Genomic DNA, 18882 nt, shown 5'->3' with positions numbered 1-18882 from the left:
CTGTTAACTGTCCCTTTTCAGGATGGGGAACCAGGTTTCTTACCAAGGCAGGCAGAGGAAGTTTTCTGGTGTTCTCATAACTTCTGCCTGGCTTCTGAAGAACAGTGACTTTTAAAAGTTGCAGAGAAGACAAGGAGGAAGCTAGGGAATGAGCCAAGCCATTAGATTTGAGGGGAAAGGAGAATAGGTTTAATAACTTTATGCAAGAGGCTGACTTGAGAACTGTGAGCTATTAGCACCTGTCTAGAGACCTTTTATTTCTCAGTCTAGGGGACACAGCTGTTCCTGCTTCTAACCCTTTTCCACTGTTTGCTACTGCTCTTAGTATCGCTATGTCAAATTTGTCAAAGTCTGTAGGATTCCACCCACAGACCACTGTAGCAATAGCAAAAGCAGCTTTCCCACAACAGCGATGAGGGCAGTTTAATCTATTGTCAGCAGTGATTTTCCCCCACTTCTGAAAGCCAAGACCATTTTTCAGCAATTCTAACATGTGCCACTGTTCACATTCTAACATCTTTAGAATCAGGGCATGTATTTCAACTGATGTTGTCTCTTAATGGCAGAATATAAATTCACTGCACATCTTAAATCAGTGCAGTCTTAAATTTGATGAAACATGATATGTGAAAACAATGTCTCTGTTAATGGTAGAACTTCAGACTGCACTAAGATTAAAAAAAAAAAAAGCATTGACTTGTTACAACCCCCTAGAGGGATGAGGCATAGAAATTGGTGTCAGATCCACACCCAGAAAGAGTATAGCTTGTTAGTTGTTCTAATTAAAAAATTAAAAGGAATAAACTGAATTCCAGAATTTACCAGAACAAAGGATTCACAAGCATTTAGCTTACAGTAGGTGAGAGTCACTAAACCTACTTAAAGAAATTTTGCCCAAAAGTGAAAGGAGGAAGGTTAAGAAGGGGATTCCAATGGAGAAAGACTGAGTGATCCAAACATCACAAAATCAAGAACTTTTGAGGATATTACAAATGACTAGACAGGTGAAAATGCATTATGAATGTGCTTCAAGAAAGAGTTAGCTTTAAAGACCTTAAAATCACAGAGAAATTCAATGCCTAATAACATTAATATCTGTCAAGTAGCAAAATTCCTGCCCTTTACCTCTTTTCTCACTAATCTCCCACTCTCTTTAATTGTAGAGTAGCCTACTACAGCCTAGTGAGGATGGGAGCAGAGCAGTAACCTATGCAGGAAATAGAAAGGAAGCCATGCATTCAGCCCTTTCCTTCTGCAAGTTTCCCTACTGGAAGTCTCCCTCTGTTGAAAGGAATAAGATTAAGAACTGAATTCAACACTAAGTTTTTAATTATTATGCTGAACTGGCCTTCTTAATTATTCAGGTGAGATCCTTCTCATTTGAATGAAAACAGTACAACCAAAGAGTTAAAGAAGCTGTCAAATATTTCATCTAAGGCAGGAAAGTCTATTCTCACAGAATAGGTTTAAATGAATAGGAAGAGAAGAAAATAACTTTATTTTGTGACTATACCATAAGAGCCTCACTAGTTCAGTGAAATATTTCCATAAATAACTTTGAATTACAAAGTGTTATCTTTCAGTTGCTATGGATGGAAGATCTAAAAGATCAAACATCTAACATGAAATTTCTTAACTGTTTTACTGGAAAAAAATGTTGAGCCAAAGAATCAAGTTTCTTTCAAGGAAGGATTTTAGAAATATTCATAATTTGTTAAAATTTCAACTAGCTTTTAAGATTAGACTATTAAAATATACATTGAATTATCAATAACTGGTTTTTATGTCAATGTATATCATTTCTATAGAGTATTTTTGTATTCACACTTAAGGATCAATGCTTGTGGAAAAATCACTAATGATTGAATTAACTAAGAAATGAGTGAATAAATGAATGAATACATGAGAGAAAATATACCTGAAATTTGGAAAAGGGACCTGAATAACCTTGCATGGCAGAGGGTACTTTATTCTCAGTAATGTAAGAAAAAGAAGTGATCTGAGCTTTCTATCTGAACTAAAAGAAGCACTATGGATTAAAAAAATATTTGATAAATTCAAATATACTCTTGAACATTATATTTGAGTCTGATCAGAGCATTTAATGTGGCTAATTCGACACTGATCTTTTGGTCTTCTTTCCTGAGAAGAATCTGAATCTGCTACTATGAAAACATGCTGGCTGAGCAGAGAAATAGGAGCTACGAGAGGGAACTGAAACACAGAATTCAGAGTAGGTTCTCTCAATAGAGAATATCTTGTTCTTGTAGAGAAGGATAGGTCACTGGTTCTATTCATCACTGACACCATGGCTTTCTTCTAGATATATAGCAGGAAATGTACACAAGGGAATGAATATACAAAATTTAATTTCAAAAGGTTACTAAAAGGAAATAATTATGTATAACATGGAGGCTAAGATGCCTCTTCTATATTTAGCCTTTTCTTGAACTCAATATTAAAAAAAAAGTGAAATGATTAGGCTTGATATCAAGTGCCATTTCCATGTTTAAAAATGAAGAATACCAAGGCACTGGGGTGGCTCAGTCAGTTGAGCATTCGACTCATGATTTCAGCTTAGTTAATGATCTCACAGTTTTTGGTATTAAGCTCTGTTCTGTGCTGTCAGCATACAGCCTGCTTGGGATTCTCTCCTCTTCTCTTTTCCCCTTCCCACTACAACCCCACCCCTACACATGCTTGCATGCTCTTTCTCTCTCTCAGGGTAAATACATACATACATACAAGCGTACACACGTACATACAAACTTAAAAAATGGAGAAATACCATTTTCTAATTTGGAAACCTAATGAGCATCTTGAAAATTAGGAATATTGTTTCTAATTTGGAATTAAATAAAGGTATCTGTGCCAAATACAAAGCATTGATAGCATCCTGTATTATTATGTCTATTATCTATCATTAATAGAAAATTTTAAAGCATTGACTGAATCTTAGTAGCACTTCATTTTTCATGCTTCTTGAAATTGTCCCAAGACAGGGTGGCTAATTTAAAATATAAGTTTTTTTTCCAAAATACAAAAAATAAGATGCTCTGAAGTACCATTTAAAATTAGTTAACTATTGATTTTACCCTCACTGCCTTTCTATTATCTGACTATTCTTTGTTTTATGTAAGTTTTATGTATAAGAATCTTGAAAGTTGGATGGTGTTTTTAAATTTGATTTTTCCAATTTGAAGTAAATATACAAGAAAGAATAGCAAACATTACCTAACCAAATACTGGGTTTAATGAACTGTCAGATGACAGAGAGTGGGCATAACAGAAAACAAATGTATGCATCAATGCAGGCTCCAGGAGACACGTCAGTATTTTCACGCAATGGATAGTGTATTAAATATACACTAGGAGTCCTAGTACTCACTCACGCTTGCCTATTATTAGGTGAGGATGGCAGGTATGTGACAAGTTCTGCCTGATCACAAGGACTAAATTTAAATATAAAGGCATATTTCAATTCTTCTGAGAGATGCGATGTGGCAGCTGGAGAGCAGAGCCTGAGCAACACGGGTGAGGGAGATGCTGAGAATAAAGTGACTCCTGGCAATTAATCACACATGTCAAGGAACAGTCAAGAGGATCTGTTGAATTTGACAAAATAAGGGACTCCACATGCCCCTGAAGAACAGGGCTTCTAATTCCTCTGGTACTGTTGACTGTTTGTTCTAATCAGAGTGGCACTGGGAAGGGATACTAAATGGGAAAATAGAAATTCAATAAATATAAATTAATTAATGGCATTCTACGATATTACGGATTTTACTATGTGTTTTCAAAGAACAATATAAAAAGTAGACAGTCTTGAGTTTTATATATGATTGTGAAAAACATACTTTCATTCCCTTTGGTGTTTTGGATTACTTTGTTCAGGTTCTTTCAACTCTGTGATGGTTGGAGGCATGTCATGCCTTCTGATTTGTCCATATCTGTGGCTCCTATTCTGGTTAAACTCATTGCTATGCTCTACTTGGCTCCCACATTGTTAAAAACCCCGTTGTTTCCTCCTCAGTCTCCCCCATCCCTAGCATCTAGTCTGTCACTAACTTTATCAGATTTGCCTGTGAAATACCTTTCTAATCTTACCTCATTTCCAGTTTCTCAGTTTCTACTTATGTAATACCTCCTTCACAAAACTGCAAGTTATTTTCTAATGTAGACCTGTTTATAATACTCCTCTAGTTAAAGGAAAAGTCTTGAATATGAACAAATATATGAGAATCATATATTGTTAATTAAAAATGTGGTAAAAGTTTATGTGTTGACATGAACATATTATATAAATGTAATTCAAAAGAATCTACATTGTCGGTATTTTATTTTAAATAAAAACAATACATATTATATATTTTGTATATGTAAGCTTAAAAGATGTTCTTCAGCATAGTTACTGTTTGTCTCTAGGTAACAACCATACATTCATGTTTTTAATACGGAGACACAGATCTTATGCTTAAAGACATAAAAGTATTTTGATGGAGAAAACATACAGATGGTAATCAGACATATGAAAAGATACTCAACATCACTACTCATCAAAGAAATGCAAATCAAAACCTATACCAAATCAATGATATGTCTTATACCTATCAGAATGGCTAGAATTAAAAAGACAAGAAAGCACAAGTGCTGGAGAATATGGGAAGGAAAAGGAACCCTCATGCATTGTTGGTGAGAATATAAGTTGGTGCAGCCACTACAGAAAATAGTATAGGAGTTCCTCAAAAAATTAATAGAAATAGCATATGATCCAGTAATTCCACTATTAGGCACTTACCCTAAAAAAACCCAAAAACTAAAACACTAATTCAAAAAGATATACACGCCACAATGTTTATTACAGCATTATTTAGAATAGTCAAGATATAGAAACAACCTAAGTGCCCACCAAAAGGTGAAAGGATAAAGAAGATAGCACGCACGCGCACACACACGCGCGCGTACACATGCACCCACACACACACACACGCACACACGCACTGGAATGAATATTACTCAGACATAAAAAAGGTTAGATCTTGCCGCTTGCAAAAACATGGATGGATCTAGAGGGTATTTATGCTTCGTGAAATAAGTCAGACAGAGAAAGACCAATACAATATGATTTCTTTCATATGCGGAATCTACCAAACAAACAAGTAAATAAACAAACAAAAAGCAGAAACAGACTCATATATACAGAGAACTGAAGGTCGCCAGAGAGGAGAGTGGGTTGATGGGCAAAATGGGTAGAGGGGAGTGGGACATACAGGTTTCCAGTTGTGGAATTAGTCACAGGGAAAGAAGGTACAATATAGGGGATATAGTCAATGGTATTGTAATAGCATTGTATGGTTACAGATAGTAGTTACACTTGTGGTGAGTGTAGCATAATAACATACAGACTTGTGGAATCACTGTTATACATCTAAAATGTAACACTGTGTGTCAACTGTACTCAAATAAAAACATTTTAGACAAGAGAAAGAAAGAATTTGAGTGAGAGACGAGAGGTTTAACTTAAAATAATCAGGAAATTATTGCATTTAAATTTCATATCTCCTAAAATCCTAACTGAATTTTCAACATATTTTTCTTGCCATTTTTACTATGATTCTTCCTTCATTTCTTACTTCTTCCAGACATCCCCACCCAAGATGAGTGACAAACACACATCCCTGAATTACTGAAAATGTCTTCTTTCAAGCAGAGTCTGTAACTATTTGTATACAAAGGGAATAGCCTAGGAGTAAAAAAACTATATAATGCAAATTGGGACCTTGCCTACTCAATCTTCTCAAGCACTCTCTAAATACTTATATCCTCTGAACTTGTGTTTTGTTAATGGAAGAGTAATCTGAAAAAAAAAAGAGGATTACGTCTAGCATTAGAGATGAATAAAAGTTTTAAACATAAATTATTTTCAAGGAGCATTAATATTATCTCATAGTCTTCTTAAACTACTCTTCTCAATAATTATTTTTCTTGACACAGAAAAATATTAGATGATGGAATTAGGCAGGAAGAGAACAGGCAGACATGAGGGTGGTGAATATATTTTCAATTTGCTCAGTAATTCTCATTTTGTTTAGTACAGTTCATGGCAGACAATAAAGACTAAATAAATGTTTGTTATCTGAAATAATGAATTTAATAAATATTAGTTGGATATTCATTGTTATCAAGCCCTTTCTAGGCTTGGGGAATTCCTAATTAAGTGAAGAAATGCTGAATGTTGATTCATTTATTTGGAAAAATACTTAACACATATGCTGGGGTGCCTGGGTGGCTCAGCTGGCTGAGCATCTGACTTCTATTCAGGTCATTATCTTGCAGTCCTTGAGTTCAAGCCCCGCATTGGGCTCTGTCCTGACAGCTCAGAGCCTGAAACCTGCTTCAGATTCTATGTCTCCCTCTCTCTCTGCCCCTCCCCTGCTTACACTCTGTCTCTCTGTCTTTCTCTCTCTCAAAACTAAATAACTGTTTTTAAAAAATATGCCATGACAGATACTAAATAGCACTTTGGATGCAGGGGAGAACAAGTTAGTTGTGACTCCTGAATTCATAGATCTTCCAGGCTAGTGTCATAATAGAATATATTTAAATGCTATGAACATAAATTGAGAAAGCATTTAATTCTACCTAAGGGAGAATGAAATAACATCCTGAAGTTTGTTGAGCATCTATTGATGGATATGCCAAGCATTGTACATAGATGTGTCATTTATGTCACTCTGCTGGTTTATTATAGTGCTACTTGTTTCTGAAATGCTTATGATAATTTCACATATACTAAAATAGAACAATTTATTATAGTACAATATGTGATTTTATTTGACTGTTATTCTGTTTTTATCTCTCAGTCAATATTTGTTCTAAGTTGCTATCCTTAATTATGATTATTATAAAATATGGTTTACACCACTATAATCTGTTTATCTGCCATTTATTTTTTTGCCTGTTTGTTTGCTTTTGTTTTTTTAGTTTATTTTTTGAGAGAGCATGAGTGAGAGTGACAGGGGAGGGGCAGAGAGAGAGGGAGAGACAGAATCCCAAGCAGGCTCCACAGTCAGTGCAGAGCCCAAAGTGGGGCTCAAAGTCAGAACCGTGAGATCATGACCCCAGCTGAGATCAAGAGTCGGATGCTTAACCAACTGAGTCACCCTGGTACCCCTGCCATTTCTTTTTTGTTTTGATTAAGTTTTGACTCATATGCCTGACAAGAGGAAAGTGAGTGATGCATTTAACCTGTTGAAAAGAAATAAAAGGTGTATCACACAGGATATTAAAGTGGAAGTCATATAGATGTTGAAAGACCTATTAGAAAGTGATTGAGAAAATAAATAGCACAGATTATCATACAAATTAGGGTTAGTAGATGGACTTTCATAATATGAAAGATATCAGGAAATTTAGAGCAACTTGGCACTATGGCCAAAGAACTGAATAAAAGGTAGTTGAAAGAAAATATGATGAAAGCAGTTGTAAGTTTGTTGTTCCCCAAATACCCGTACTATGCTGTAAACTTTTTCCTCTGAGGATCATGCTATGAGGGCCCCTTAAAGAACTGATCTAGTTAAAAAGATCATGTCCAAAAATGCAACCCCTCCCAAATTCAATGAGTGTATATGAGCCTGATGCCTTTTATATTGCTTATATAAGGACAGTAAAGGTCCTAAAAAGAAGTAAAATTTGAGCTTGACCTAGAACAGGACACTGTGTTTCAACAGTTGGTCAATGAAAAGAAGAGAAAATTAGAATAAATTACCTACATATCTATGCCATATCCTGGGACATTGAGAATGTTACAAAGTGAGGCTATGATCAAGACAGGACTTAGAGAAGGCAGAAAATATTTAGAAATTTAAAGAAAAACAAGTATAAGAAGTAGTATTGAATTTTGATGTTATCAAAATATATGTAGTTATTTTAAATAGTTTTGACATGAAGTTGAAAATATATTAATATAGTCAAATGAAAACCAAAAAGAGAATTATAAAGTATTTATGTAGAATTAGATTATTGTGTATATATTATTATATATTATATATGTATTATTATATTATCCCTATTCACTAATTTTACAAGTTGACTTAATATGGGTCTTTTTAAAAAAGTTTTTATTTCATTTTATTTTAGAGGGAGAGAGCATGCAAGCAGGGAAGAGGGGCAGAGGGCAAGTGAAAGAGAATCTTAAGCAGGCTCCACACTCAGCATGGAGCCCAACAAGAGGCTTGGTCCCATGACCCTGCGATCCTAATCTGAGCCCAAATCAAGAATGGGATACTCAACTGACTGAGCTACCCAGGCACCCCAATGTGTGTCTTATTTATATATCAATCTCAATTATCTAGAACATGGCCAAGAAATAAGTAGGGTAAAAATAACTATAAGTAGCCATATTTTTCCCCCTGCAATTCAATTCATTTTATTGACAACAGAGTAGCTAACATCCTCACTTCCATTTAAAAATTAAAATTTTCTACCTCCATGCCACTGATCAGTCCACAAAAAATCAAAAGTAACAATCTTAAAAGGGCTTAAATGAAATTTTTGCTTCTGGATATGAGGGAGCAGCTTGCAACAAAATAAGGCCAGCTAAAATGCAAAAGAAAAATCTGTTTCTAGAATTGCTAGCAATGATTTGAGGGAAGCAAGGAAAGACAGACTGATATTCTACAAGCTGCTGTAAGCACAGTGCTTTTGCCAATTCTTGGAGAAGGCAAAAAGGCTATGAAGTGAGAGACAGAGCTGTTACTAGGAAAATGGAAACTAGCAGAGTTTTCAGCAATTTTATTAAGTCTGGGGATAAAAAGTAGAGGTTAGAAATACAATGGCAGCCAAAACTTGAGAGCCCAAGATCTCAGAAAAATTGAGGCATAGGGAAATGAGGAAAAATCCAGTGATTTTTCTTTAGGGAGTTTATTGAATTCTTAAACTACAGAGAGAAAGAAGCAAAGAGGCTAAAGGGAATAATTGTTGACACCCTTAAAATGTTGAAGAGATTAAAAATAAAATGGGAGGACATAGCAAGGAAAGGGGCTTTAGTAAAAACATACCATGAGTAGATCAGCTCTTGATTGGATTAAGGTATTCATCCCCATGCAAGCTATTCAATAGAAGGAAGATGAATCCTCTTCAGAGTAAAATACAAATTACTCAGTCTTTAGAATTATTAATGCAAAATGTCCCACAATCATTAAAAAAAATACTCAGCATACCAAGAAAAATAAATGACAAGAAAATGTGACCCAGGAAGACTTAGACATTTTATTTACTAAGGATGCACTTTAAAGTAACTATGATTTAAGTTTAAGAAAATAAATAATATAAGGAAGAATTTCATTAGAGAAGTGGAATCTCTAAACATAAAAGAATCAACAAAATTTTTACTAATTACACATTCAATTACAATTTAAGAAATAAATAGATGAGTCTAATAACAAATTGGATGCAGCAAAAGAAAGGTATAGTGACTTTAGTGAAGGCCAATAGGAAATATCCCAATTAAACTGTGTGAATAGCGAAAGGATAGAAAATAGGAAAAAGAGATGGGAGACATATGAGGAGAAAGAAAAAAAAGACCTAATATACTTCTAATTTGAGTACCAGTAGGACAGGAGGAAGAGAACAAAGCAGAACAATATTTAATGATGGCCAAGAAAACTCCAAGATTGACCAAAGACATCAACCTACAGACTTAAGAAATGCTGCAAAACCCGAACATCATAAATCATAGAGAAAAGAGCCCCATGGCCTTGTCCCTCACTCATACCGTCAGGGTTTTATATCTGGGTAAAAGAAGCAAATGTTGATATCACAAAAAATATATAGAGATGCCAGAATGGGAAAATGATGTGTGGTAAATAAGGTGAGCTTGATTTTAGCAATGATCAGAAAGCTGTCAAAGAAAGAGGAGAGATAGATATTCTCACAAGAGGTCTGCCAGAATGGAAGAGGGGTCCTCCATCACCAAAAAAGATGCCTCTGCCCAAGGAGAGAGACGTGGCTTCATCAAGAAAGAAAGGGAGGAGGAACTCAAAAGTTGCAGATTTAACCTCCTTAATTTTTGTTTGGCTTATATAAAATGAAAAGGTTAGTGGAGACAATTTTATATATATATATATATTATATATATATATATAATATACATATACATATATATATATAATATACATATACATATATATATATATAATACACATATACATATATATATATATGTAGCAATTTACGGTTGTCAATGTTTTTATATATTTTGTCTCTCCTATCTGTGATTAAGGCAGGACAGACATTTTAAAAATCTTCATTGAAACCACAGTGGAACCGATCTTGAGAAAAGTTGCATGTATTTGCTGTAACTCTCTAGAACATGACCTCTAAGGGAAGAAAGTATGTTTTTAATTCAAAATCAAGTTTTTGCAATTAGATATTATTAAGGAATCATAGTTAACACATTTAGATCTGAAAATGGTATTATGGTTTAGTTTTTAAGAACGCTTTTCTTTTATAGATATATAGTAAAATACTTTTGACTATGAAACCTGGAATCTGCATCAAAATAATGCAAGGAACATAACTGCAATGTTCTATATCTTGTTTTGGGTGATTCTGAAATGGATATGTACAATTGTTAAAACTCATCAAACTGAAAATAAGATTTTAACATTTAAGCACATGCAAATTGTATCTAAATTAAAAAAACATCAAAAAGTAACTAGGAAAGACAATCTAGAAGACGATAACAAAGCTTGTGGACTTATGCTATCAAAATCAAGACATGCATACCTACAGAAATGAAAACAGTGTGTTTTGGTATAGGTATAGAAAAATGGGCCAATGGAAAAGAATAGAACAAATAGAAACAAACTCAAAAATATATAGTGACCTGATACAATGTTCATCCTGTAGTAAAATTAGGAAAGAATGATTTTTTCAGTAATGGCCATGGGTCAACTGGATACACATCTAAGAAAAAAAAATCAGTCTTACCTTCTATACTTTACATTATATTAAACAATTCCAGATGGAAAATAAATGTAAATGTCAAAGTAAAAAAAAAAAGAAATTTTCCAGAAGAAATCATAGGAGAGTATCTTTATGATCTTGGAGTAGGCAGACATTTTAACTTGGTAACAAACTCTAGAGAAAAAAAAATGATAAACAGAGCTACATTAAGATCTTCTGTTTATCATCAAGAAAATGAATAGATAGCACAGAGTAGGAGAATATATTTGCAATGTGTACATTCGTTAGAGGCTTACATAGACTATATATAAGAAATCATATAAATGGACAAAATAGAAAACTGTATACAATACTTGGAAAATAATTTGAACGGACATTACAAAAGAGGATATCCAAATGGCCAAACAATGTATGAAAGGTTCTCTACCTCATTAGCCATAGAGAAATGCAAATTAAAATCTACTGCAATCATTACCCAGCCTCTAAATATTAAATCCAAAAGAGATAATACCCAGCTTCAGTGTAACTTGAAGTTATTGGACTTTGCATATACTGCTTGCTGGTGGGGGTATAAATAGTAAAACCAACTAGGAAGGTTGTTTGGTGATGTCTACTGATGCAGAATATATGCCTATTTTGTGACACGGCAATATCTTTCCTTGATGTATATCTAGCAGATAAGTATACACATACAGTAAAACCTTGGTTTGTCACCATAATTCGTTCCGGAAACGTACTTGTAATCCAAAGCACTTGTATATCAAAGTGAATTTCCCCATAAGAAATAATGGAAACTCAGATGATTAATTCTACAACCCAAAATATATATATAAAAATGATTACAATGCTGTGATATAATACAAAATAATAAAAAAAATACAAAATACAAAGAAAAATAAATAAATCAACCTGCATTTACCTTTGAAAACCTTCATGGCTGGTGTGAGGGAGGGTTATTGTGTAGGATGAATTTCACTATCACTAATGGAATCACTGGTGTCTATTGGCTCAATGGAATCCTTTTCTTTTCTTGCAGCTTTAACAAGGAACCTATCCAATGACACTTGTTTTTGCCTCCTTTTGAGGATTTTGCAGAAATGTGACATTGCATTGTTTTTCAACAGATTCATCGCTTGCACTGATACAAACCTTATTCATGTGGTGCTTTTCTACAAAATTTTGCACTGTTTCCCACATTTTACACATCTCCATAATCTCATTTGAAGTGAGGGATTCTCCTGCCTTTTTCCCCTCCTCCTCTGCAGACAAGATGCAGATGTAGATGTCTTATAAAATCTTGCAATTCCAGCCATTCCCATACCATGTTTGTACTTTTTGATGTATTTCCTTCTTAACTTCCACCATAATCATCTCCTTCTTACAGCCTTTCTTTTCAACCTTTTTCTGCATGGGAGCCATTGTATATGCTTGTACGGATGTTGACTATAGTACAGTATTAATAAACTCTTGTCATATACTGTATTTAATGTAACTGGCAATAAGACAGCAGAGGAAAGGGTCTATATCTGCAGGCAACCTGACCCAGAATGAAGCAAAGCATTCCTAAACTTATTCTTGTATGGAAAAGCAAAGGACCGTCCATAGGTGCCTTGAAGTGACAAAAGATACACTGGTGCCAGGTGTGAACACCTTCCAAAGTTCTGAAAAATCACTGATTTCTGCCAAACACTGCAGCCTGAGACCAAGCATCTGAGCCTGGGAGACAATCACCCACAATCCAACAGTGAGAGAGGGAAAGAAGAGCCATTGGCTCAGTTGTGATCATGAAACATTTGGCATCATGTACTACTCATATTGAAATACATCACTCATTTATCAAGTTAAAATTTATTAGAAATGTTGGCTTGTCTTGTGGAACACTCACAGAACAAGTTATTCGCAATCCAAGGTTTTACTGTATTCAACAGAACACGTATATGAGTTTTCATAAAAGCATTATGCATAAAAGCTAGTAACTAGAAACAGCCCAAAGACTATTGACAGAAGAATGAATAAACATATTTTGTCCTATCTGTAAAAGCAAATATATCTTAGTAATGAGAATACACAAATTGCTGCCATACAGAACACCAAGGCTGAATATCAAATTTTTGATATTGAATGAAAGAACCAGACATAAAATGGAATATATTATATGAATCCAGTTACAGATAGCTCAAATCCGCGGATGACTTACCCAAGGCTCTTAGATAAGAAGAGGAGGAACAGTAAATTCAAAGGGATCATTGGGCATCTTGCCTATGCATGTCCTTGGTCCAAGGGTGTTTGCAGTCAGCTTTGGATCCCATTTCTTGTCACCAAAAACTGTTAAAAAAATATTAAAGAAAACAATTTAAGTGATACAAACAAACTTTATTTAACACTTTATGAAATATACAGTCTTTCTTTGAAGAACTGCAAAATGGGTCAGAGGGCAGGAAGCTTTTATTAGATGAAGAACAAAGAAAAAGGAAGACACAAGTAGAAAATATCTGATTGGCTGGGTCCACATAGTCAGCCTTGTTTGGGGTACAAATGCCTAAAAGTGGCTTAGAGTTTGGGGACTGGCTGGATATATTGTGTTTGTGTTCAAGCTGAGCATTTACAAGGGCATGAAGTTTGTCTAAGTTTTGGTTTGCTGACATTGCACCTGTGCAGGAGTGGCTCCATCTTGGGACTAAAAATTTATTTCAAGAGCACCAAAGCTAATTTTCAGTAGAGTTCCTGCAAACTCTGGTACCTTGAGCTTCTACTTTCAGGAATGCATAAGACATGGAGGGCATGCCTCTAGTCTGCCTTTGGTGCAGACCTGGATTGGAGACTCCACATAAAACAGAATCTTAACAGCTTAATGAAAATTAAACCCCCCACCACACAGAAAAAGACAGATGGAAAAACTTAAATCTTGACCTTGATAGTGGGTAGAGAAAAAAATAGCCTCTGCATTCACAATCAGAAGCTGGTCTTTACTTGGCATGCAGTCCAATGAACATAATACAATTCAAAATTCTTCGAGTGATTAATATATTTTAACATATTACAAATGAAAAGGTAAGGATCTTATTACATTGATAAATAAAGGAAAATAGGCAATCAAATTCAACATTCATTCTGTATTAAATTTTTAGCAAAAGGAACAGAAAGTCTTTTTTTTTAACTTAGTAAGTACATGTACAAAAATAATTAACAAATATCACACTTGATTGAAGAAAAACTGAAAGCATTCTTTCTAACATCAGGAACAATGCAAGGATGCCTGCCATCATTATACCTAATAAAACATAATAATGAGGTCTTTGTCGGTGTAGACAGGGGCAAAACAAAGTAGATATAGGAATAAAAAGGAGTTTTTATTATTTACATAAGATGTAATTCTCCACAGAGAAAGCCTCCCCAAAATCTACTGCTAAACCAATAGAGTTAATGACAGAGTTTAGGATACAAAAATACAAAATACAAAATAAAAAAAATGGGGCACCTGGCTGGCTCAGTCGTAAGAGCACGTGACTCTTGATCTTGAGGTTGTCAGTTTGAGCCCCACATTGGGTGTAGAGATTACTTAAAAATAAAATAAAATAAAATAAAATAAAATAAAATAAAATAAAATAAAATAAAATAAAATACAAAAATCAGTTCATTTCTAAAATCCAGCAGCAAATAACACATTTCTTAGTAAAATAAAATAAAAAGTGATCATTTACAAGGGCAACAAAAAATAGAAATAAATCTTTTTTTAAGGAATAAATTAAAAAAAAATTTCTAATGTTTATATTTGAGAGAGAGAGAGAGAGAGAGAGAGAGAGAGAGAGTGGAGGATGGGCAGAGAGCGAGAGGGAGACACAGAATTCAAAGCAGGCTCCAGGGTCTGAGCTGTCAGCACAGAGCCCCTACACAGGGCTCAACTCACCAGCTATGAGATCATGGTCTGAGCTGAAGTCAGATGCTTAACTGACTGAGCCACCCAGGCGTCCCAGGAATAAATTTTTTTTTAAGTTTGTTTTGAGAGATAGAGACAGAGAGAGAAAGAGAGAGAAAGTACGAGGGGCAGAGAGAGAATCCCAAGCAGGCTCTGCACTTAGAGGGATGCGGGGTTCAGACTTTTGAACTGTGAGATCATGACCTGAGCCCAAGTCAGACTCTCAACTGACTGAGCCACCCAGTCAAGGGCCCCAGAATAAATCTTTTTCAATGTATAAAATTTATAGAAAGCAAAGTATGAAATTTTACTGTAAATCATTAAGGCAAATCTGAAAAAAATGGTAGAAATACAACTATTTCAAGTATTGAGAGATTCAACACTGTTATGATATAAACTTAAACTGATAGACTGTAATTGTAATAAAATTCTCAATGTGGTTTGTTTCACTCAATTTTACATTTTATTTAGCAATATGATTCAAATGTTTTTATGAAAGAGTCAAGTACCAAGAATATTAAAAGGCATTCTCGAAAAGGAACAATGTTTAAAGACTGGGCCTTCTAGATATTAAAAGGTAGCTAAAAGATGCATAAGTAACACAAGGAGGATTTAGTGTGACAAAAACATATACAAAGGGTACTGAGGAAAGAGCTTAGATCTAGACCCAGGGCACTGAAATAGACCCATGCAAATATTGCAACCTGATTTGAGATAGAACAAGAACAGCACAGTGGATTTTGGAAACAATAGATTCTTAAATCAAAATGTGATAGTAGTACCAATAACAACAAAATAATAATAGCTGGTTTGGGATAAGGGGAATATAAAAAGCTAGTACTTTCTTCCATTTTCTTTATTTATAAAAATAGAAAACAATAGCAAATATCATTAAAAACGAGTGAATGAAAGGTAAGGAAGTGGTGACTATAAACAACTTTTGAAGTTTGGCTATGAAGAGGGAATTTAGACACTAGTCTTAGAGAAACAACCAGAGGACATTATAATGCTAGTATATAGAGCATATTTTTGGCTGATATGAATGATCTATTTAAGAATGAAACTTTGGGGTTCCTGGGTGGCTCAGTCGGTTGAGCGTCCGACTTCGGCTCAGGTCATGATCTCACAGCTTGTCAGTTCAAGCCCTGTGTCAGGCTCTGTGCTGACAGCTCGGAGCCTGGAGCCTGCTTCAGATTCTGTGCCTCCCTCTCTCTCTACCCCAACCCACTTGCATTCTGTCTCTGTCTCTCTCAAAAATAAACATTAAAAAAACAAAACAAAAAAAGAATGAAACCTTCATGATGCAAGAGGGTAAGTCAGTCAATTATTTAAAAGTTTGTCAGTATAGGGAACTCCTAATCCTCTCAAATTTGATAAAATTAAAGCATAGTTAAAATGAAGACATTATGACTACAAGCTGGAATAGCACACTAGGTTTTTTTCCAAGTCTCTAAAACATTTCAGAAAAAAAAAAAAAAGGAAATGAGCTGAAAGAAAAAAAATGCAGGAATATTTCTGGTATAATTCTTTTCACAAGGAAAAATATAATGTAGTCGTCAGTGTAAAATACATGGATACCATGAGACCAAAGGAGATAATTTGATACAATTTTATTTTCTTTAGTTTCTGTGAGGAAACTAAAACTTTTTTTCTTTTTTAAAGTTTATTTATTTTTGAAAGAGAGAGAGAGAGAGAAAGAGAGAATGAGCAAGCTGAGGAGGGGCAGAGACATAAGGAGAGAGAAGTCCAAGCAGGCTCCGTGCTGTGAGCATGGAGTCTGATGAGTGGCTCGAACATATAAATTGTGAGATTATGATCAGAGCTGAAATCAAGAGTTGGACACTTAACCAACTGAGTCAACCAGGCACCCCTTAAAAATATTTTTCCTTGATGGAAGTTAAAAAGTTATTCTTTCAAGTTTCTTATTTATAGAAAGGGGTATGGGTCTACTAAACTACTTTAGAACTTATAAATACATGAGGGCAGAAGTATGGATAAAGTTATAGTTACTATAGTTCTTCCTTGATGCAAAACTCTACATATTTTGTTGTACTTTTAAGACAACCTCAAAATTATAATTCTAATTTATATTAATTTGCAAATTATTGAATAGCAGTTAAAAAAAGAATCTTGATAGATGTTACCACTATTCAACAAAATATGGTCCTTCTGTATTTCTGGGCATTGGAGAAAATTGCATTTCCTTATCCCCTTGAATTAAATACTGATCACGTGACTTGTTTTGGCCAATCTAATGTGAAGAGAGTGAGGCATCTTATGTTGGAAGTCAGTAATAGATTTTTCAGTTCAACTCCTCCTTGCTTCATTGTTTGTGAAAACATATGCTGATGTGAAGGTGCCATAATTTCAAGAGCAGCCTGGAATTCTGAGTAATTATAAGGGCAGATGCTCTGAGATGTTTTCTTACATCCTCAGTGATGTGTGAGCAAAAATAAATATTGAGTTAAGCCAATGAAAATTTAGGATTGCTATTACCACAGCATACCTTAGACCTTGTTGAAAGACTTAAGAAGCTAAAGTAGAAAGTAGAGCAGGAGAATTAAACCCCAGGAGAATTAAAAGAAGCTGGGTAGAAAAGCCAAATCTTCTGGGTGCCTGGGTGGCCCATTTGGGTAAGCAACTGACTTCAGCTCAGGTCATGATCTCATGGTTGGTGAGTTCAAGCCCTGTGGTGGGTGGGTTCTGTGCTTACAGCTCGGAGTCTGGAGTCTGCTTCAGATTCTGTGTCTCCCTCTCTCTCTACCGTTCCTCCACTCATGCTCTCTCTCTCTCTTTCTCTCAAAAAAAGTAAACAACAGCAACAACAAAAAAAAAAAAGAAAGAAAGAAAGAAAGAAAGAAAGAAGAAAAGCCAAATCTTCAAACTAGTCTTAGGAATGAAGTCTTAGGAAGAGTCTTAGGAAGTAAGGAGTTCTATGTGTAAGAAGGAATAGAAAATATTATGGCATGGTATATAGTTCAAACTATTTATTTCTCCTAGAACTGTGTTTGAATGTTATTTAGTTATCTTTATTAATATATTTTTTGTTTATTAGTACCTTATTGAAATTTCATTTCATTTTTTTTTTCTACTTTAAAAGGCTTTATAGCTCTGAGACCAGAAGAGCTAAGTCTAGGATTTTGAGCTGTAATTTCAGAAAACAGAATAAGACTGAAATAAAGTTTCACTATGCATATTTTTTAAAAAAAGAAAACTTCTAGCATTTTATTACTGCTCTATGGTGAGATTATCTTGTAAAGTTTACAGCAAGTAAACATAGGTAATTAAACATTAAATAGTTGACTCTGATATTCATATTTTAAGAAAATGTAATACATCATTGATCTTGTACTTATGTCTTTGTCATTTTATTTTAGGCACTTGGGTCTATTTTATGAAAATACTCCTAAAAAAGTCTTAAGACTCACAACTGAAAATATTCCCACCAAATAATTTCAGAAACCTGTTCCTTATGGTTGGGAAGGAACTCCTGCATATATTAATGAGAAAAGATTATTTTTCAGTGAATTCCAGGAATATTGTTTTAAAATTTTCATACTTTGCCTTTCCTGTTTCCCTTCTTACTGACTTTTAATATTAGAACAAACAACAATATTGGTTTTATTTCAAAGGCCAAATTACAGAAAACAATAAACTGGCTAAAAGTAAGACAGAACTATTATATAAAATCAAACAAGAAACTAAAACTCAAAAATTCAAATTACCACTTTGTCCTTACTTTGGCTTGCTTGTGGGAATTTATTGAAGAAGTCTTTTAAACTTCATCAAAAATCCCTCATGCCAGTTAATGATAGAATGGGGGAAGAAGAGGTTTTGCTATGTTTAAATTCCATTAGAGCATTGTGGGTTTTCACTTCCTAAGTGGATTATTTAACTTCCGAAGAAAATCCTTTGAGGTCTAAGCTTATTTGCTCTCAGGAAAAATATGACTTCAGTCACTTAGGAAAAAAAAAAAAAAAAAAAAAAAGACAACAGTA

General features: G+C 34.4%; 1 protein-coding gene across 1 annotated transcript in view; it reads right to left on the bottom strand.

Annotated features, from left to right (window-relative positions):
• LOC125163264 (bifunctional heparan sulfate N-deacetylase/N-sulfotransferase 4-like) overlaps nt 1–18882 on the bottom strand; it is a 427047-nt gene that overhangs the window by 368184 nt on the left and 39981 nt on the right. Inside the window, exon 2 of the mRNA XM_047854786.1 lies at nt 13166–13293. The gene's annotated coding sequence lies outside the window, so the exon portion shown is untranslated. The remainder of the gene's footprint in view (nt 1–13165; nt 13294–18882) is intronic.

The sequence above is a fragment of the Prionailurus viverrinus genome, chromosome B1, assembly GCF_022837055.1.
Source record: "Prionailurus viverrinus isolate Anna chromosome B1, UM_Priviv_1.0, whole genome shotgun sequence".
Taxonomy (NCBI): Eukaryota; Metazoa; Chordata; class Mammalia; order Carnivora; family Felidae; genus Prionailurus; species Prionailurus viverrinus.
This window is presented reverse-complemented; position numbering and strand designations above follow the sequence as displayed.